This window comes from Gossypium arboreum, chromosome 4, assembly GCF_025698485.1.
Source record: "Gossypium arboreum isolate Shixiya-1 chromosome 4, ASM2569848v2, whole genome shotgun sequence".
Taxonomy (NCBI): Eukaryota; Viridiplantae; Streptophyta; class Magnoliopsida; order Malvales; family Malvaceae; genus Gossypium; species Gossypium arboreum.
Window position 1 is genome coordinate 50057596 of NC_069073.1, and position 23638 is coordinate 50081233.

The following is a 23638-nucleotide window of genomic DNA, read 5'->3' on the forward strand; positions in this document are numbered from 1 at the left end:
TTGGCGGACTTTTCTTACCCTCAAAATCCATATCAATACTCTACATTACCAAGACACATATCAATTAACTACAAAGATCTCAAAATTTTACTATTTATTCACATGTCTTATGCAGAGATAGTATTTTCAAGTTTCTATTTTCACGTAATCATAGCCTAGCTACGGTCTCGAGATTCTAGAGTTTTTAGGGTTGCCCTAGTTATAATGTCATGATATGGTCTCGATTCTATCTACAATAATATCTTAATACAAATGTAATATGAGGAACAGAAATACTCACAGACTTGGTGCCGGGGATTCAGTGTGCCACTTCTTTATCAGTCCATAAAAACCCATGTTTTTGTCTACCGAAAATAAAAAGATTTCATTTGAAAACACTTTTTTTTTAAACTATTGATTTAACCTCGTTCAATAGAAAAACTTTGAACATTTTCGAAAAACCTATAGGAAAAAACTTTTTTTTTTAAAGATTTTAGGACCCGATCCACAGCCGAGTTATTGTAACCAGGCTCTGATACCACTAAATGTAACACCCCAAACCCGCCGGATGTTATGACCGGATCGATGCGCCACATCGGTGCGTTCAAAACACTTAGTTTGGAAAAGCTGAGTTGGTGTTGTAAAGATACTTTTAAAAGAAGGTTAAAGTGAATGGAAGTCATGCACCGTAGGAAACCGGAAAAAGAGGAGGTGAGTCCGTCGACTGCTTAAGTACCAAGCTCTCTTGGATCCAATCCTAGACATGCACACCGCCATTGCCACACTCTAACATCTTGTATAATTTTGAGAAAACCGTTTGATTATGACCATCTTAAGAAAATGATTAAGGTTGCAAAACGTTTGCTTAAATTATTTATTTTCTTGGGAAAACATTTACTTTATGGAAACTTTATGCGTCATCGTGATCTTTTTAAAAACAAGTAGATTTTATAAAGCGAACCCTAGTGCTAGCCAGTTTAATAATCCCCAAAATAAAATTAATTAAAAATAGCGGCCTTATTACAACTTTAAGCATAATAAAAATAAAATAATCCAAATTAAAGGCTAAACTTATTTAAAATCGTCAATCAATCTTCATGGCCACTCTGAATCCCGCCCAGCTCCAAGTCCACCAATTCTAGGGCTCACCTGCAAGGATGAAAGAGGAAGGGGGTGAGTTTGGGAAAACTCAATGTATACAGAAACCCATCCAAAGCCCAAATCAGCTCGAGCCCATTGGGCCTAAGCCCTATTCAGATAACAGTACACAGTAGGCCGAAGCCCTTTTCAGAATACAGTAGCAAGGCCTTAGCCCTTTTTAACATAACAGTGTGGCCCATAGGCCCAGTTCAGTAACATGAGTAACAACAGTAATAATGAATGCAAGCCCATCCGGGAGACTACTCAATCCACCAACCGCTACACCGCCTGCACCAACCCTACACACCATGTGGGAATATCTCAACCCACCCAAATTTCACACACACAAGCGAAAGAACGCTCAAATTTCAGTCGATTGAGGCAAAGCCTCCAAGACGTGGTTGAACCACTTTCAGATACTTCCTCCATTAATACCCCAATCCCATGCAACAGATATTAATAAATGCATATCATACAAAATACAGTAGTAATCAATCATGCAGTTCAGCCAATTTAAACCCTAGGGGTATATTGGTAATTTTGCTATTTAAGGGTAATTTCGGTAATTTTGCTCTTTAGGGGTAATTTCAGTAATTTTTCTCTTTAGGGGTAATTTCGTGATCTACGCTACTACACAAGCTAATTCAGTAATTTTTATCAGTTTTATGCAATTTGATTCTCCCATCTAACTGACAGGCTACTTTGCCCACCTCTTGCCCATATTGGGCCGTAAGCCCATTGGGCCCAGTTTTGGCCCATCGAGGCCCTTTTCCCGGAGTACGTTGATACGTCACACAAACTTACTTACCACTTTGCGGTGCTAGATCTAATAATTACTCTATGTCTTGAGAGCATTCGCATACTCACAAGCCTATGAAATGCCGGAATTTCGGCATTTTGACTTTTGCCGAATTGAACTAAAGAAAGGTGTTCGGTACACACCTGTTTCGCGACGACTGCTACTGAGATCCCTTACGATGTCCTACAATTATTCATCACCATTTTTAGCATACAAGTTATGCTTAACAAACTCAAAATCCACCCTACCTTATTCGGCCAAAGAACCCTTATTGACCATAAGTTGCTTACCTTCACAGGGTCCAATAATACGATTCAAGCTTATCCAAGTCGATACTCCAAGCCTCGCTGCTCCTCCAAAGTTGTCTATATCACACACCAAGTCAACACTTGCCCACAAGGGCAAAATAGTCATTTAACACCCCAGGGGCAAAATGGTAATTTTACCCCATAAGGGTATTTCAGTAATTTTACCCTACAGGGGTATTTTAGTAATTTTTCAAACCATTGGTATTTTGGTAATTTTATAAACAAAGGGTATTTTAGTAATTTTACAAACCAGGGGTATTTTGGTGATTTTATAAACCAAGGGTATTTTGGTAATTCTGTAAATTGAGGGTAAAACGGTAATTCTGTAAATCGGGAGTACTTTGGTAATTTTACAAGTCGAGGGCATTTCAGTAATTGGTAAACTAAAGTATTCTAAACATGGATAACAATACGAATGGGCCTAAAGCCTATTCTCGGCCCAAATGGGCCCACACGCTCGTGTGGCCCTTTTAGCCCAAACCTAGCCACAGATATTCGATTCACCTAGCCTAGTCCAATATTTACTACACAATCAAACAACTTATCCAATTGGGCCCGTAGGCCCATTGGGCCCACATGGCCCCTTTCGCCCATCGCACCAAGTAGCAATCCAACAACAAGAGTAGTGATAAATACACACCGATAGGAGATGGAGTTAATCCGCGCTCCAAGCACTTCTAGCCGATGCCCAACCCAAACGAGCTCACCATAACGCGAAGGGATCAGCCAAGAAAGGTACCTTTGCTCTCCTCATAGTTCTCTCTATTTAAAGCCACCAGATCCACTCCTATGTTGGCTTACCGATGTGGATCCTCCATCATCGAGTTTAAATTCAACACCAACTCTTGCCATCCCAACATAGCAAAATAATCAACCTTTGCATGCCAAGGATTCAACCAAAGTCCTCCTATATGCCAACTCACGCCATCACCACTAGGCCACCAACTCATTTGTGTCATAAATCCAACACATTAAACTTTAAAGCGCACCTACTTGCTTCTAGATTTATTGAAAAGAAAAACCAAAATATATTGCAAGAGCCAAGACTTGAACCTTGGACCCCTTGCTTCCTCTATGGCGCCACTTCCTTGTCCCTTAAGTGGCGTCACCTTGCCACTACACCACACTCCTTTTTTGTGTCACAATTTCTCTAACAATATTCTTAAGGCCTACCTACTACACCCAGGGTTTGATCTACCTTAAATTTTTACTAGAGTCCAGGTTTGAACCCAAGACTTCTCCAACACTTCTCAGTACACTTAACCACTAAAATAAGCCTTCATTAACAAAATTTACATGCATAACAAAATATTAAAAGCTGCCTTCAACCACTCCCATGCTCAAGGCCCAAAACTTCTAGGCCCAAATTCAGGGTGTTACACGTGTGTAACACACGGTCATGTTACACAGCCATGTGTCCCCTGGGGTAGTCTTACAATGTAAAGTCAGTCTTGAGAACGGGCTTAACACACGGGCGTGTGGTCAGCCGTGTGACTTAAGTCAGTTTCAACCACGGCCAAGGCACACGGGCGTGTGTTGTGGCCATATGGACAAGTCAGTATGTATGCCTTGTTTCACCACGGCTTAGACACACGGGCGTGTCTAATGCCGTGTGAGACACGCGGCCTGTTCACACGGACATGTGACCTTTGAAGAGCTGAAAATTTTTCTAAGTTCTGAAACTTTCATATGTTACTGATTTGGTCCTGAATGCATGATTTAGACCTTGTATGCTCGATTTAAATTCATATTGAGTATGAATGACTTATAATTATTGAAATGGGATGATATTTGGTTTATGACAGTTTTGATATAAGTTACGAGTTTGGTAATGCCCTTTAACCTATTTTGGGGACGGTTACGAGTTAGGGGTGTTACATTTAGTGCTTAGGACTAAATATTAGTAAAATAAGTGTTTTTAACACATTTTATGTGTGTTGTGACCTGCTAGATCAACACGGGCCTTAGGTAGTGCTAGTATGTTCAATTGAGTGTCTAAGATGAAAGATTATATACCCAATTAATGTAGAAGCAAGGGACGAGTGATGCAGAAGCTTCTCGAGCCATCAAAGCATGAAACCTAACCAACAAGGCAAAAATTGCATGTCATGTTGTGCTGCGCAAAGGCTATGCTGTGACACAGGTCGACATGATGCCCAAGGATGCCAAGGTTATTTTTGTCTGTGCAATAAACTTTATACGAAGACCTAATTTAGGCTGCCGATACTTCTATAAATAAAACATTAGGGGTTTGATGTAACTAAGTCATCCTTGACGCACTCAAAAACCTTAGTAGTTTAAGAGTAGGATTAGATTAGTTTTCTTTCGACTTTTCGTAACTTACTTGTTTTTCCTCTTGAAATTGATTTTGATCCAAGAGTTTATTTATTTTATTTAAGTATTTCTATTTATCTTTTCTTTGCATTCAATTTATTTCATTATTTCAATCAATCAATTTACTACCCAGTACTCCATTCAAAATCAATCCACAATTATTCAAATCTCGTTTCTCTTCTGATTTGATTGTGTTTTTCACATGATTAAAGAGTGGATGGGGATGCGGTTAATGGAGAATTTAGGGTTTCCCGAGAGCTATTAGTTGGTATAGATTACGTGTTCTTAAACCCTAGGCCTGAAAACCCTAGGAAGTTATCATTGTAACACCCCTTACCCGTTCCTGAAGCTGAGATAGGATACGAGGTATTACTGAACACATACACAGTCATTCATGCAAAAAGTCGGGCTATAAAAATTTTCTTTAAAACAACTTCATTCATACATACAAAAATTGTCCCTAATATGGGCCTACGAGGCCTAAAACAACCATCGAAAAAGGATCGAGACTAAATTAGGAGCTTTTAGAAAAGTTTGGAAAATTTCCCTAACACAGAGCCACACCCGTGTGAGACAGGGGACACGCCCGTGTGCTCTTTACATGCTCGTGTCCTCTGGCCATGTAACTTTTTGACTATGACGTCAGCATCAATTTAAAGTCATACGGCTGTATCACATGGTTTTGTGGCCAGACCATGTGGTCAATTAAAATTAAATGAATTTTTCATAAAAAGGTGTAGACTTCACACGGCCAGAGTACAAGCCCATGTGGGTAGGCCGTACCCCTCACATGACCAAGACACACGCCCGTGTCTTACTTCGCGTGTTTACTACTGAGCATATTGACTTGCAAAAATAGGGTGCAGGGGACACACAACCATTCCACATGCCCGTAGGATAGACCGTGTGTGGCACACGGTCTAGACACATGCCCGTGTGTCTACTCGTGTGGACCATTTAAAGGCCATTTTCCAAGCCAATTGTCACCTTCAATCATTCATACATTCAAATATATTTCATAGTATGCAACATGACATATTTAGACACTCAAATATTCAACACCATGGCACTCTCACATCTTCATAATGTCATCCTAATGCAAATTCATTTTGTTACACCATTTAGAAGCATTCCACACCAATTTCATGCATTATTAAGCTTGTTACCATAATTTCAAATTATACATTCATGACTACAGTCATTTTAAGGCATTAATTCATCCCTTTTCTTTAAGCATCTAGTCCATACTTTATCATAAACTCACCAAGCAATATCACATCACATCATCAAGGAACTAACACATGTATGCTTGGGTAATTAGATTACAACCCACTGATCAAATATAAGCCATATAACATGGTCATTACAAAATGAATCATCAATATCACAGGCCTTCACAATTTGACCAAATAGCAAGGCACATAACACAAAATAACCAAGTTTCATATACATGCCATACTCAAAATAACAATTTCACTATACCCAATGATCTTTTGATAGTGTGATCGAATACTTCGATCGTTTTCGATCCCCGAGCTAGCTTGGCAGAACTACAAAGGATTGAAAGAAAAAGGGGGTAAGCATTAAAGCTTAGTAAGTCCACATGCAAATAATATGCAATGGTAGTAAGAAATCAACATGCAAAGACATAGTAACATATACATAACGATAATTCATCATTCAAACCTTTTGGCTTACTTATTATATGCACATATATACTTGCTCATCACAAATCATTCTTTACCAAGGCATTATTCATAGGTTTAGCGTACATATCTGTACTTATCGTAGTGTATCATATAACCATACCTTTTTAACATGCCCTCCTCGGGACTTTCATCACATTTATTGTATTACCCATTGAACACTCAGTATACTATTGAATACACAAAAACTTGCACATAAGTGTCATATAACATACGTAGTCGAAGCTACCTCATAACATGTAATGCTCATAATGGAGCTACTTACGGGCTTGCTCATATAAGCTATTGATCAAGGTGTAACTACACGGGCTGCTCTCAAAAGCTATCAGGTATCCGACCACTCAAGGATTACCTAGCCATCGGTAGGACACATAAGACCATTGCCCTAAACTCAATCACATGTATGGCATCCATTATGAACTCGGACCATTCAACAAGCTCGGATGCTCGCATACATAATGAAGTCGGACCACTCAACAAGCTCGGATGCTACATATATCACGAACCCAGACCAGTCAATGAGTTCGGACTACTTAACTCCTAGTGACATGTCACTTGTATCCTAGACTATTCCTAAGGTTCAAATAGGATTTTCCTCACTTGCACAAGGCATACTTTGTCATGCTTGCTCGTTATGTCGTATGTAACGGCCAATTATCATTTATGCTTTCATAACAACCAATAAGTATATAACTCATAATAACAAGAAAATATTTATCACAATATATCAAAGCATTAAAAATATGCTACAACACCACATTATTTGCATATGCACTTACCTCGGTACAAAAATGATAATAATCGAGCCTATTCATCGTATACTTTATTCTTTCCTCGATCAAGACCTGGTTCACGTTTTTCTTGATCTATAATGCCAAATTTAACTTGTTTATTAATCACGTTATTCAAATCAATCCATAATTCATGCCTTGGTAAAATTAGCTTTTTACCCCTAACTTTTCACTTATTTACGATTTAGTCCTTAGGCTCGTAAAATGAAATACATTGTAATCCAAGCCTAGCCAAATTTTCCTTGTACTCATAACAGCCCATATTTTCATCAAAAATAAGATTTTTATCACTTATTTTACATGTTTTACAAAATGGTCCCTTTAAGGTGTTTTCATGCAAAATCCCCTAGTAAAAGATGTTGAACACATATCGAACTATCATATTCTTCCATTAAACATCAAAACACAAACTTCTCATGTATGGTTCAAATTCCAACATGACCCCTAGCTTAAAATAGGGTTAGAAACGGGTACATAATGTTACAAGGATTTCAAAAATGTAAAGAACATTAAAAACGTGGCTAGAACAGACTTACTTCCAAGCTTGAAAAGTTTGAAAACCCTACTCCACAAATTTTGGCAGCTAATAAGGAAGATGGACAACATTTTCACTTGATTTTCCCTTTTTATTTCATTTAATTACCAAATGACCAAAATGCCCTTAGGGTTTTCCTTTCAAAATTTTCCTATGCATGTCCATTTTTGTCTAAATTTATAGAAATTGGTCAAATTGCTAATTAGGACCCTATAATTTATAATCTATAGAAATTTCATGCTTAAAGCTTCTAGAATGCAAGTTTTGCATTTTATTCAATTTGGTCCCTAAAATTCAATTAGACATTTTATGCATAGAATTTCTTCATGAAACTTTGACATAAGCATGCATTCATATTATAGACCTCATAGAAATCATAAAATAATTATTTCTATCTTAGATTTGTGGTCTCGAAACTAGTATTTCAACTAGGCCCTAATTCGGGATGTCACAATCATAGGCTAGACGAGGTTAGGAGATAAGTAAAACCGAGTAAATCGTAATTTATTCTTATTGAGAAAGTGAGGATAGGAGAAATTAGTTATTTATAGAACGGGAGGTAACAATTGGTTAATAAGTAACTAATCCACCCTAAACCCTAATTCGAAGTTAATTACAAACCTTGAAGCAAGTTAATCTTCCTGATTGGTTTATTTATTTAAGTTTCCTGTTTGTTTTTCTTATTTGTTTCTATTATTTAATTTCTTTCAATTATCTATTTTATGATTTATCCTAATATAGGAATTAATTAGTACTATTTAGACTTATTATTGTAAAAAGGTTTTCATAGATTTATTCCATCCTTGTAACATCCCAAAAATCGGGGGTTAGTAGAATCAAATTTATGAGTCAAAAGAGAGAGGTCATGCCCTAATTTTTTAGATTATCTATACATTTTTAGGGAATAAAATGAGGTGTTGGTTTGTTGGTTAAGTGTTAGTGAAATGTTCCTTAAAACCTAAGTTCAAATTCCTTTTCTCACACTATTTATATTATTTTTCAATTTTGCATCAAACCTTAGTATGTGACACATATTGTTTTAAAAATAAATATTGTAAAATTATTTAAAAAATAAGGAAATATCCTAGTGGTTAATTGATAAATTGAAAAGCATGGAAAGTAGATTAAGGTCTCATGTTTGAATCTTTTCCCTTGCAAAATAATTAAATTTTGCAAAATACTTTCTTTTTTTTATTTATGTGTGTCTTGTCCATACCCTTTTAGATGATTTGTGCATTTTTAGGGAATAATACGAGGTATTGGTTTGTTGGGTAAGTGTTAGTGAAACATTCCTTGAAACGCAAGTTCAAATTCCTTCTCACGCACCATTTATATTATTTTGCAATTTTGCATCAATCTCTAGTATGTGACATGTCTTGTTTTTAAAATAAATATTGCAAAATTATTTCAAAAATAAGGAAATAGCGTAATGGTTAATTGATAAATGGAAAAGAACAGAAAGTAGATTAAGGTCCCAAGTTTGAATCTTTTCCCTTGCGAAATAATTAAATTTTGCAAAATTCATTCTTTTTTTATGCGTGTCCCATCCATACCCTCTTAGAACTAGGTATAAATATTATTTTTAGACAAAATAATTAGCCCTTAGTCTCATTCTTCCCACCCTATCCTTCCTTCTCCTTCTCCTCTCCTCTTTCAATTTTTTTCCCTTTCTTCCATGTTGCCACCGCTGATACTTCTTGATCTACCATCTTTTCTTTTCTTTCTTTTCCACAAAATCTTGTACCATTTTTGTAACGGCCTAATTTTGGGCCCAGTCAGAATAGTGGTTTCGGGACCACTAATTCGAGGTCAGAGAAATTATTTTTAATATTTTTTATGTGCTATGGCATGATTATATGAGAGTATGAAAATTTTGGTGAATTAATCTTAGCAATTTCACGCTTAATTGTGAAATAGGACTAAATCGCATGAAGTGCAAAAGTCTTATTTTGATAGCTAAGGTGTCAAATAGCTAGAGAACCTAAATTAGGGTCTTTAAAGGGCAATTAGACCCTTAAAAGACAAGCTAGTTGGCCATAAAGACATGTGGAGTAAAAAAGTCAAAAGATGAGTAGGGTTGGTAATTGATGACATTAGCAAATTGAATGTTAAAATGAAATCAAAGGGGTCATCTTTCTTCTCCATTTTTCCACCGAAAAGAGCAGCCATTAGAGGGGTTTTTGAAGTATGATGATTTTTGTACTTTTAGAACCCTTGTAGCATGAGCTTTCAAATAAAGGGACTATTTTGCAAAATGGTTGAAAGTCGAAGGTTTTACCATGAGAGTCTTCATGTTGTTTTCTAAAATTTTATGAAAGAAAATTAATCATGGTTTTGAAATAAACAACTTTTGTGAAGTAGTTTTCATGAAAACCCTAACTAAGGACTATTTTACATAAGTTGTAAAATAGTTGATAAATGTGTGAAGTAATGAGAATTGTAGGCTGCTCTTAGTATAAAAAGTATTCGGCTAGGCTTGATTAATTGGAAAATGTGATAAAAATTGATTTTTGAGTCTAGAGGTAAAATGGTCATTTTATGAAAGTTTAAGGAAAAAATGGTCATTTTTCCCAATTATGAATTGTTGAATACCATCAATAAAATGATTAAATTGTGAATTTTTATCATTATATATCAAGAATTACAAAATCTAGCCCTAGACCGGGGAAAAGCAAAACAAGTGGACTAAGCTGAACTAGTCGTCTACATCTTGTAATACGAGATAAGTTGTATGTAAATAATACAACTACATTGTTATTATATGTGTTTGAATTGATATAGCATAAATTGCTTGTTTGTGGAAATGATTATGTATGATGAATATTGAGATAACAGAACTCCCCTTTGAAGCTTAGGAAATAAATCAGATATTCATGCCATGACGTTCTGGTTATTTGTGTACCAGTGTAAGACATGTCTAAGACATGCATCGACCACATTATGAGAGCCGGTGTAAGACCATGTCTGGGACATGGCATCGCCATTGAGACGAGAGCTAGTGTAAGACATGTCTAGGACATGCTTTGACCTCGAGATGTAAGCCAGTGTAAGACATGTCTAGGACATGCATCAGCTACGAGATGTGTCAGTGTAAGACCATGTTTGGTACCTGGCATCAGCACGAATATGTGAGAGCTAGTGTAAGACCATGTCTAGGACATGATGTCAGCCTCGATTTCGATAGTAAGTGTAAGACCATGTCTGGGACATGGCATCAACTTGATGGATGAGCCAGTGTAAGACCATGTCTGGGACATGGCATCAGCATTATACCCTATGTTTGAGGCTTAGTGAATATCCGATAGCATTATAAATGGTTCAACAGTGAGAGTTACAATTTAAGTTAAACGAGAAAAGTTTAACCATGTTGTGAGTGGTACAGGTACCTATTTGAAATGTAAGAAATGTGAGCTCAATATATGCTATGTGAATTGTAGTGGATAGTGATGAGTAAGTTGTGCTTCTGCCTACTTTTGTATTAAGAGCATGATGATGAATGGTAAAGTTGCTGTTATATTTATTTGCAAGCAACTTACTAAGCTTTATGTTTACTTCCTCTCCTTTCCATTTTCTTATAGTGCCGCCTAATTAGCTCGAGGATCATCGGATGTTAGAGGCATCGATCACACTATCATCCAAAGCACTTGGTATAGTTAGATCTTTTATTTTGATTATGTCATGTATAGGACCCTGACTTTTGAGTTTTGTGTCACTGTTAATTTGGCCAAATGTATTGGCCCAATCAAATATTTGATTTATTTTGTATAAGGCCATGGAAAATGGCTAATATTGAAAGTTATTATATCGATGCAAGCTAGTTTTTCATGAATGTGAAATTGTTGGAATGGTTGAATTTATGAAATGTATATAGGCCTTAGCTATGGTTGTTTGGTTGAGAAATCATATTAAGTTAGACTTTGATATGTTGGTTGATGTTAGATTGTTTTACAGGGTGGCAAAGGCTTGGTAGATAGCCTTATATTGTCTACACGAGTAGGCAGAAGGGCATGTGTGACATAAGGTCAGCCCCATGGGCGTGTTATCCAGCCGTGTGTCGTGCACGTAAAATTTTTCAGTCAGTACGCATGGTAGTAATAACATGGGCTATGACACGACTATGTGTCTCAGCCATGTGGAGGACATGGCCTCTGGCCACGGGAGTGTGCCATGGCCGTGTACCCCTTATTGGATGCTGACGTCAGAAGCAGAATGTCAAGGTTTGTAGACACGGGCTAGGGTAGGGGCATGTCATGGCCGTGTGAGGGACACTAGCCATATGCACGGGCGTGTGTCAGGCCGTGTGAAAACCCCAATAGGTTTGAATTTAGAATTTAATTCACACGGGCATAGGACACAGGCGTGTCCCTAGATGCTTAGGCCGTGTGTGTCACATGGGCCATCAGCACGGCCATGTTAAAATGACCACACAGGCATGTGCCCTGTTTCAAGAGTTATATTTCTAAAGTTAGTTAAAGGACCCAGGTTGGTCCCAAATGGTTTCCAATAGATGTGTGGGGCCTCGTAGGCCCATATTAAGGAGTTTAGTCAAAGTTCGAAAAAGTTTTTAATTTGACCGAGTCTTAATGAAATTGAAATGATTGTAAGCATGTGATTAAGTGTGGTAACTCCTCGTATCCCATCCCGGTGTAGGTCTCGGGTGTAGGGTGTTACATTTAGTGGTATCAGTGCTATGGTTTAGTCAGTTCTTGGACTAACCTAGCGTGAGTACGAGTCTGTCTATACATGCTAGAATTGTATATTGATAGTGTGATGACTCTTGACGAGATAAATTGTGTTTTTATTTATATAGTAAATGGATCCTGACAGAGCTACGGCAGATGATGTGGAGAGTGATGTGCCGGCTCCTGCTGAAGGGACCGTGCTAGTAGATAGTGGGCCCATGACATTAAGTCAGGGTGGAGGAGCTAGAGAAGCTTACCTCCACATGATGGACGTGTGGTATTCGTAGTTTATTCGTGCGAATCTGAATACTCCACCTCCTCCACCACCCCCAATTCCTCAACCCGTTCATATAGTTCTCAAGGAGTAGAGATGGCTAGGAAAGAGAAACTCCAGTGGACAGAATCCGTAAATAATGGGTTGAGGAATTCCAGGCGAGTATTGATGATGACTCGGAGAGAGCAGAGTTTTGGCTAGAAAGTACCATTAGGGTATTCGATGAGCTATCATGCACACCCGAAAAGTGCATGAAGTGCGTAGAGTGTCACTCCTGTAAGATTGGACTTATCAATGGTGGAACACCCTCATGTTAGTTGTACTGAGAGAGTGAGTAAATTGGGGATTCTTCAGAAAGAATTTCGAAAGAAGTACATTAGTCAGAGGTTCATCGACCAAAAGAGGAAAGAATTTCTCAAACTAAAGCAAGGCCGAATGACAATAACATAGTATGAGCGTGAGTTCGTGAGGCTCAGCAAATACGCTAGGGAGTGTGTATCTACTGAAGCCATCATGTGCAAGAGATTTGGGGACGGATTGAACGAAGACATCCAGTTATTAGTTGGCATCTTAGAATTAAGAGAATTTATAGTACTTGTGAAGAGAGCATATAAGGTCGAGGAATTGGCCAAAGAGAAGAGAAAAGCTAACATCGAGTCCCGAGACTTGAGGAAAAGATAGATGGGGAAATCACATCAGTACTCATCTAAAATATCGAGAGAGTTCACTACCCGATCGAATGCTTCAATGGAGTTTTAGGGTTGAAAGAATAACAAGCAACACATGGCGTCGATCTCGAACTACTTCTGTCGTGAGTGTTGGTAGTGCTCGCCCGAATAGACCAGAATGTCCACAGTGCGGTAGACGTTATTTTAGTGAATGCCGATGAAATGAAAGAGGTTGTTTTAAATGTGGGTCATTGGACCATTTTATTCGTAACTGTCTCGAGTTGGATAAGAAAGAGAAAAAGCAAGACGTGAGGGCAAGTAGTGCTCCTTCAAGGGGTAGACCACATAACAGCCTTGGAAGTGGGGCTAGTAGTAGAGGTACGCCAAGAGATACTGCAGTGAGGTCCGAGGGCAGAGTGTCTGGAAGAACTTATCATATACGTGCCCGTAAAGAGGCAGAGTCTCCCGATGTGATCACGAGTACCTTCTATCCATAATATATCTGTTGTTGCTTTAATTGACCCAGGGTCTACCCACTCTCATATTTGTATGGAATTGATACCTCGTATGAACATGCTAATAGAGTCTACTGAATTTGTGGTAAAGGTGTCCAACCCTTTAGGTAGACATGTGCTAGTTGACCAAGTGTGTAGAAATTGCTCTTTGACAATTTGAGGTCATTGTTTTCCAGCTAATTTGATATGAATTTGATGTAATCCTTTGGATGGATTGGTTGACTTCTCATAGTGTTGTAGTGGACTGTGGGAGAAAGGTTATTGAGTTGAAGTGTGAAAGCGGGGATGTTCTTTGGGTTGAATCGGGTAGAATGGATAACTTGCCTATAGTGATATCATCCATGTCGGCAGTGAGATACTTGAGAAAAGGGTATGAGGCTTACCTCGCTTTTGTGATGAATACCCAAATGTCTGAGTCAAATATTGAATCGGTACCAGTGGTATGTGAGTTTAAGGATGTGTTTTAAGAGGAATTACCTGAATTGCCTCCAACCAGAGAAGTTGAGTTTGGTATCGAGTTAGTCCCTAGTACGGAACCTATCTCGATTACTCCATATAGAATGGCTCCAACGAAGTTAAAGGAGTTGAAGACTCAATTACAAGAGTTAATGGATAAAGGCTTTGCAAGACTGAGCTATTCATCGTGGGGTGCTCCGGTACTTTTTGTAAAAAAGAAAGATGGGACGGTTACCGACAGCTCAACAAGGTGACTGTGAAGAACAAGTATCCCTTGCCAAGAATCAAAGATCTGTTCGATCAATTGAAGGGAGCCACTGTGTTTTCTAAGATAGATTTAAGGTCAGGCTACTACCAGTTAAGGGTTAAGGAACAAGATGTACCAAAAACTACTTTTCGGTCGAGGTATGGCCATTATGAGTTCCTCGTCATGCCCTTTGGTTTAACGAATGCCCGTGCGGTATTTATGGATTTAATGAACAGCATTTTTTGACCCTATTTGGATAAGTTCGTCGTCGTTTTTATCGTCGACATATTGATTTATTCGCGTGATGAGAGTGAGTACACAGAGCATTTGAGAATGGTTCTACAAACCTTGAGAGATAAGCAGTTATATGCCAAGTTCACTAAGAGTGAATTTTGGCTATGAGAGGTCTAATTCTTGGGACACATTGTGTCGGGTGATGGGATTAGAGTTGACCCGAGTAAGATCTCAGCTATCGTTCAGTGGAAATCATCGAGGAATGTGACAGAGGTTCGAAGCATTCTAGGCTTAGCTAGGTACTACAGATAATTTGTTAAAGGATTCTCAATGATAGCTACTTCGATGACAAGCTTGTTACAGAAGGATGTCAAGTTTGAATGGACAGAGAAGTGCCAACAGAGTTTCGAGAATCTAAAGGCTTTGTTGACTGAAGCCCCAGTTTTAGTACAACTGGAACCAGGAAAAGAGTTTGTGGTGTATATGATGAATCCTTGAATAGGTTAGGGTGTGTGCTTATGCAAGAAGACAAGGTAATAGCCTATGCCTCGAGACAACTAAAGCCATATGAGAAGAATTACCTGACCTACGATTTGGAGCTAGCATCCATTGTGTTCACTTTAAAAATTTGAAGACACCATTGGTATGGTGAGCGATGCCGAGTGTTCACCGACCATAAAAGCCTCAAGCATTTGACGACTTAGAAAGAGTTAAATCTACGGCAACGAAGGTGGCTAGAGCTGATAAAGGATTATGGGTTGGTGATTGACTACCACCCCGGAAAGGCTAATATAGTAGCCGATGCATTGAGTAGGAAATCATTGTTCGGCTTGTGGGCTATGAATACACAGTTGACCGTGATTGATGATGGCTCGATTATATATGATATGAGAGCTAGACCTATGTTCCTTCAAGATATTTGTAAGGCTCAGAAATATGATAGGGACTTGCAAGCTAAAATGGCTCAGTGTGAGACGGGAAATGAATCAGAGTTTAGTATTGGTACTGACGATTGTATGATGTACCGAGACAGAATTTGTGTACCCAATGATAATGACCTCATTCAGAAGATTTTATGAGAGGCACATAGTGGTTGTTTATCTATCCACCCAGGAAGTGTGAAAATGTACAATAACTTGAAGAAAATATACTGGTGGTCGAGAATGAAAAGAGACATTTCAAAGTTCATTTCTAAGTGTCTAATTTGTCAACAAGTGAAAGTCGAATACCAAGTACCTTCAAATTTACTTCTGTAACAGCCCTAAATTGACCCTAGTCGGAAAATGGGTTCGGGACCACTAAACCGAGTCATAAAAATAATTAACTGTCATAGTTGATGCTCATTATATGTACATATGCATGTGTGAAAATTTCATGTTTGAATTTTGCTAATTATAAGTGAATTTTGTCAAATAGGACTTATGTGAGAAAATTTAGAAATGTGCTAGGCAAATGTAGGGTGGCCTATAGGTGCATGTTGTGAAAAAAAGGTGGGTTTGCATGTCAATTTACCCAAATTTAAGCATGATGGCCGGCCATGCTATGGGTGGAAACATGTTGCAAACATGTTTAGTTAGTGGGTATGTAGAAAAAATAAAATAAGAAACATGGGTAATAAAGAAAAAAAAAAAAAAAAGAATGGTGTGGGTGTACCCCCATTGCCGTGAGTTGAGGGAGGAAGAAAGAAAAAATGTTCATCATTTTCTTTCACTTCTTGTGGCATGAAAATGAGAGAGTTTGAATGCTTAATAAGGAGGGAAGAAGGAGTGCTCATGTTTTCTTTCTTTTGCAATTGTCGTAACTAGAGGAAGAAGAGGAAGCAAGATTCGCCAAGGTGGTCCTTTAGATCAAGGTATGTTCAATGATTTTTTTTTTGAAGTTTACACAACCTTTGGGTGATGGGTCTAAATACTATCTATCCCAAGGTTGGATTTGGGGTTGTTGGAGAGTTGGGAGTTGACAAGAAGCTTAAAAATTTTAGTTGATACCTTGATGCTATTAACATGTTAGTTGTATGGATGAACTAAGTTGCTTGTTATGTTAGCATGAAAGGGAAGATGTTAAGTCCTTTTTGTTGGAGGTGCGAAGTTGGGACTAAGAAGGGAGGAGTATTCTAAGCAACATAGTTGAAAGGGATGTTGCCGATTTTAGAATTTGATTATGGGAGTGGCTATAATTGACATAGAGATGTTGAACTTAAGAAATGTAGCAACATGCAAATTTATATGATATCACAAATGGAGGTGAAGCTATGCTAGATTGGGAAAAAGGTTGATCAAGTGTGCATGAGAAAAATTTAGGTGTTTAGATGATGTTGTAGATAACACTATACATGTATATATATATTCGCCATCAAAGTGAGTATGTAGGTGATGTTGAGTCAAATTTTGGTGCACAATCGGTATGTATATATATATATAAGTATGCCCATTCATGATGTTACCTTTAATCATGTATATAATCGACTAAATGGGTAATTAGTAAGAGGGGTTGCCGAATATACAAATATACATATGCATGTGTAATTGAACTATAAATGTATAGCAAGATGATTAAACTAGTTTATTTATCTATTAAGCCCGAGAAGTTAAAGAAGGAGAAACAAGCAAGGGCAAAGCCAAGGACATCGAGTAGCCGGGTCGGAACCGTTATACTCAACGCAAGGTAAGTCCTTAAGCACTTGTTGTGAGAACTCCTTGGATAGATATTTTTCGGAGTGATTCTCCTACTTGTTAATATGACCATATGTACAATTTGAATTTAGCAAATTGCTTTACCATGATGAATTGACATAGGGCACAATGTGTGCAAAAAAATTAAGTGGCACTATGTGTGCCGATTGGGAGGTTGAAGCATGAGGGAATCTCAAATGCACTATGTGTGCGATTTACTATAGCACTATGTGTGCGATTTACTATGGCACTATGTGTGCGAACATAATAAGCACTATGTGTGCAACGTTTGGTTGTTGGTATAAATTGTGATGAAGGAGGTAAGTGATTGAGCTATTAACTAAATATCGAATTTGAGGTTGTGCGGTGTATGCATAGATTTATCTAGTGCATCGTTGTTCCAAACTTGAGGAAATGGGTCTACATTGATTGGGCTGACTTGGCATTGAATTAATTGAAGGACTTGGCATGAGATCAAACCAAGAATTTAAGAAACTGTAGCATAGTTGTTATGATTTGAAAGAAACAAGAAAATGATTATTAATGTTGGATGGTAGAGTAGTGCTTATGACTTACTGAGTTATGTACTCATTTTGTGTGCTTGTTTGTTGCTTACCTAGGTTCTTGATCCATTTTGGTGTGCTCGAGAACGTCGTCAAAGTCATCACACCGGCTAGCAACTTTTGGTACTTTCTTCTTAGTGGGTCTAGGAGAGCATTTTGGCATGTATAGGCTAATATGTTTTGTTGAAAATTTGGTATGTAAACTTTTAGCCATGCGAAAATGGCTTGTATGCACCTTGGCATGGTATCATGATCATTTTGTATGTTGTTCATTAAGAGATGTGGTAATGTTTGGAATCGATTAGCCCTTGGAATGGTTAATCGTGATTATCTTTTGTGCCATGTATGTTAAAAGGGCTAGTTGAATCAAGGAAATTATGAAGTAGGTAAAATCTACCTTAATGACAGAGGTTGACAGCTGCAGTGAGGTGGATTTGAAAAATCACTAAAAATAGTAGGAATGGAATTAAATAGTGAATAAATTATGTAAATTAACCTTAATGAATCTACTTTCATATTGAAGAAACGAAACGGTCATGTGAGTTGTATGCTACGAGATAATTAGGTTTTCGTGAAACAGGGCCAGAACGGTTTCTGGATTACCTGTTCTGACTTTGGAAATTCATTGTGAATTAACCAGAGATAATTAGAAGTCATGCTATATATGGATTGATTCCTCTTTGGGTCTAGTTTCTATAGAAACAAACTACATCAGTATTGAATCCCTGTACAGGGAGATATCCAGGTCGAAATGCATGAAGGTCAGTGTAGTCGCACCCTGTAACAGTGGATATTTTAACTAATAAACTGTACTAATTGGCCCAGCCAAAAATTCTAGAAAAAAATTTATAGATGTATATATGAGTCTAGTTTCAGGGAAAAATTATAAATTTGATTTTCAAGTTGTAGAACTCAAGTTATGGTTTTTAAAGTGTCAGTGACGCAGTTAGCCGACTGCCTGGAAAAATTTTAAAATGGACTGTAAAAGTGAATGGTTTAAGCCGTTAGCCCCTCGTGTCCGATTCCGGCAGCGGACTCGGGTACGGGGCATTACAATTTTATTGGTATCAGAGCTATGGTTTAGTCGGTTCTAGGACTATCATAGCACGTATGAGTCTAGCTATACATGCCTTAATGTTAATGTTTAAATGTGTGATGACTTCTGACGGTTAAAATTTTTTGTTTTGATTAGTAAATGGATCCCGATGTAGAGAGAACCTTGGCGGATGACGTTGAAAGTGTAGCGGCTGCTCCTGCACAAGGGACGCCGCCTGTTGAACCTCAGTCATCTGCGAATAATCAAGGTGAGGGGGCTAAACAAGCCTTCTTTACCATGATGAATGAGTGGGTCGCATAATATGCCCGAACCAATCCAAATTGTCCAACAATTCCCGAATTTGAATAATCCACCCCAAGAGCCCGTAATGCCATCGCCATCGACCTCGTGAGGCTGAGTAAGCCACCAGAGACTTGATTAGGAAGCGGGGCTGAGGAGTTCAAGGCCATAGTTACTTGATGATGCCGAAAGGGCCGAGTTACGCTTGATAACACCATTCGGTGTTTGATGAACTATCATGCACACCGATGAATGTCTAAAGTGTGCTATATCCTTGTTGCGAGACTCGACTTACTATTGGTGGAGGACTTTGATTTCCATAGTCCTAAACGAACGAGTTACTTGGGATTTCTTTCAAATAGAATTTGAAAGAAATATATCACCAATGTTCATCGATCAAAAGCGTAAGGAATTCTTGGAGCTCAAGCAAGGCCGTATGACAAGATGTCGAATCTGAACATGAGTTCATAAGACTCACCGGTATGCCCGGAGTGTGTGGCTGATGAGGTTGCTATGTGCAAGAGGTTTGAAGAAGGATTGAATGAAGATTTAAAGCTACTAGTGGGTATTTTGGAGATAAAAGAATTCGTAACACTAGTTGAACGAGCACGCAAGGCGGAGGAACTTGGAAAAGAGAAGAAGAAGGCTGAATTTGAAGCTAAAGACTATCGCAAAAGATCGACGGTAAAGCTCCGCTCCCTAACAAAGAAGTTTAGGAGGACATCAATAAATCGAGGACGATCAGGGAATTTCCATAAAAGCACGACCATTGATGGACTCCCGAGCTACTTGGTAGCTAGTGTGGGCAATAACCGTCAAGAGAAACCTGAATGCCCCAATGTGGGAGAAGACACATAGGTGAATGTTGGGGTAAGTCTACCAATAGGGCTTGTTACGGATGCGGTTCAAGGACCACTTCATTAGAGATTGCACGAGCTTGATGAGAAGAATAGGATGCAAGGTGCAAGACCTAGTGGAATGACACTAGAGGTAGACCACCAAGAATTTCAGGAGGTAGGGGTGGTAGTCGAGAGGGGCCACTTGACACGGCTGTTCGATCCGAGACCAGACTCCTGCTAGGGCATATGCCATCCGTGCACAAGAGGAAGCATCCTCCCCGATGTTATCACGGTACTTTCACTCTCTTTGATACTAGTGTGATTGCGTTGATTGACCCCGCTCTACTCATTCATATGTATGTGAAACCTTAGCATCCAAGAAGACTCTACCGTTGAGTCTCTCGAGTTCGTAATTCAAGTGTCAAACCCTTTGGGTCAATACGTGCTTGTCGACAAAGTGTGCAAGAAATGTCCCCTAGTAATCCGAGGGTCCTGCTTTCCGGCGGACCTGATGCTTTTTTCGTTTGATGAATTTGATGTTATACTCGGTTTAGATTGGTTGACCGTGCATGATGCGGTTGTGAATTGCAAAAGCAAGACTATGGATTTGAGGTGCGCAAATAACGAGATGATCCGAGTTGAGTCTACGGACTTAAAGGGGTTGCCAGCTATAATATCATCAATGTTGGCCCAGAAATATGTAAGAAAGGGGTGCGAAGCATACCTTGCATATGTAATTGATGATAAGGAGTTAGAAATAAAACCGAATCTGTGCGGTGGTTTGTGAATACCGGATGTCTTTCCCAAGAATTACCGGTTTGCCACTGCTCGGAGATAGAGTTTGGTATTGAGCTTGTACAGGACCACACCGATTTCGATAGCTCCGTATCGTATGGCACCAATGTAAGTAAAGGAGTTGAAAGCTCGGTTGCAAGAGTTGGTGGATAGAGGTTTTGCTTGCCCGAGTTTTTCACCTTGGGGTGCACCTGTGTTGTTTGTGAAAAGAAGGACGGAACCATGAGGTTGTGCATCGACTATCGTCGACAATAAAGTGACAATAAAGAACAAATATCCGCTATCACAGATCGATGATTTGTTCGATCAATGAAGGGAGCCTCGGTGTTCTCAAAATAGATTTGAGATTGGGCTATTATCGCCATTGAATTCGAGATTCGGACATACCCAAAACCGCCTTGAGCGAGATATGGTCACTACGAGTTCTTAGTGATGCTGTTTGGGCTCACTAATGCCCTCGCGGTATTTATGGATTTGATGAATCGGATCTTGGACCATATTTGGATCGGTTCGTAGTTGTGTTCATTGACGACATCTTGGTCTATTCGAGAGATGAGACCGAACATGCGGAGCACCTGAGATTAGTGTTGCAAATTTTACGGGATAAGCAGTTGTATGCTAAGTTCAGCAAGTGTGAGTTCTGGTTAAGAGAGGTTAGCTTCTTGGGTCATGTGGTATCTACATCGGGTATTCGAGTCGACGAGCAAAATTTCAGCCATACTTAACTGGAAGCCTCCGAGAAATATTACCGAGGTTCAAGCTTTTGGGACTTGCGGTTACTACCGACGGTTTGTAAAAGGATTCTCGATGATAGCCACACCCATGACGGCTACTTCAAAAGATGTTAAGTTCGAATGGACGGAAAAATGTCGAAAAGTTTTGATCAACTGAAAACTTATTTGACTGGAAGCTCAATTTTAGTGCAAATTTAATCGGACAAAGAGTTTGTCACCTATAGTGACGCCTCCCTACTTGGGTTGGGTTGCGTATTGATGCAAGAAGGTCGAGTTGTGGCCTATGCGTCGAGACAATTAAAGCCACATGAGAAAAATTATCCGACCCATGATCTCGAACTAGCTGCCATCGTATTCGCTTTGAAAATATGGTGACACTACCTATTTGGGGAGAAGTGCCATGTGTATTCGGATCACAAAAGTCTCAAATATTTGATGACTCAAAGAGACTTGAATCTGCGACAAAGACGTTGGCTCGAGTTGCTAAAAGATTATGAGCTTGTCATTGACTATCACCCGGGAAAGGCTAATGTGGTTGCGGATGCCTTAAGTCGTAAATCACTATTTGCCCTGCGAGCGATGAATGTACACTTGTCTGTTCTATCCGAAAATGTACTAATGGCGGAATTAAAGGCCAAACCCTTGTTGATTCGTCAAATTCGTGAAGCTCAGAAAGTCGATGATGAATTGGTTGCAAAACGGGCTGAATGTGTTCCGAATGTGGAATCAGAGTTTCAAGTTGATGATGACGATTGTTTGAGGTTCAGAAATCGTTTGTGTGTTCCAAGAAATTCAGAACTCATTTCGATGATTCTGAACGAAGCTCATTGTAGCCGAATGTCAATTCACCCGGGGAGTATGAAGATGTACAACGATTTGAAGTGTCAGTTTTGGTGGCATGGTATGAAACAAGACATCTCCGACTTTGTTTCCAGATGTTTAATATGTCAACAAGTGAAAGCAGAACATCAAGTGCCTTCAGGGTTACTTCAACCGATCATGATACCCGAGTGGAAATGGGATAGAGTCACAATGGACTTTGTGTCCGGACTGCCATTGTCAGCGAGCAAGAAGGATGCGATTTGGGTTGTTGTTGATAGACCGACTAAGTCGGCTCACTTTATCCCGTCGTCTGATTTTTCATTGGATAAACTAGCTGAATTGTACGCTTCTCGATTGTGAGATTACACGGGTACCGATTTACATTGTGTCGGATAGATATCCGAGATTCACCTCGCGATTTTGGAAGAAATTGCAAGAAGCTTTAGGTACCAAGCTGCATTTTAGCACCGCTTTTCATCCACAAACGGATGGTCAATCCGGCGGATAATTCGGATACTTGAGGATATGTTGAGATGTTGCGTCCTCGAGTTCGGTGGTTCATGGGAGCGGTATTTACCTTTGATTGAATTCGCTTACAACAATAGTTTTCAATCAAGTATTAAGATGGCGCCTTACGAGGCCTTGTCTCGGCGTAAATGCCGTACACCATTGTTTTGGACCGAGCTCGTGAAAGCAAAATTTTCGAGTGGATTTGATTAAAGATGCTGAGCAGAAAGTAAAGGTAATCCGTGAAAGTCTCAAGGCGCCCTGATTGTCGAAAATCGTGACGCGGATTTGAAGCGAAAAGACATTGAGTATCAGGTGGGAGATAAAGTGTTTCTTAAAGTTTCGCCTTGGAAAAAGATACTCAGATTTGGCCGTAAAGGCAAATTGAGTCCGAGGTTCATCGGGCCATATGAGATATCCGAACGAGTCGGTCCGGTTGTGTATCGTTTGATTTTGCCCCCTGAACTTGAAAGGATTCACAACGTCTTCCATGTTTCGATGCTTCGACGTTATAGATCTGATCCGTCACACGTAATTAGTCCATCGAGGTCGAAATTCAAACCAATATGAGTTATGAAGAAGAACCGATTCGTATCCTAGCTCGTGAAGTGAAGGAGTTGCGAAACAAAAGGGTTCTCATTAGTAAAAGTGTTATGGCTCAAACACGGATGGAAGAAGCTACTTGGGAACCCGAGAACTCTA

The 23638-nt window shown here is 39.1% G+C and overlaps 1 long non-coding RNA gene across 1 annotated transcript; it reads right to left on the bottom strand.

Annotated features, from left to right (window-relative positions):
- Positions 1-948: 948 nt before the first annotated feature.
- On the bottom strand, positions 949-2284 carry LOC128291520 (uncharacterized). The gene is made up of 3 exons (XR_008281349.1): positions 2209-2284; positions 2062-2101; positions 949-1128 (listed from the first exon to the last, which is right to left on the bottom strand). It is a non-coding gene; the product is annotated as an uncharacterized LOC128291520 (long non-coding RNA).
- Between the last annotated feature and the right edge of the window lie 21354 nt (positions 2285-23638).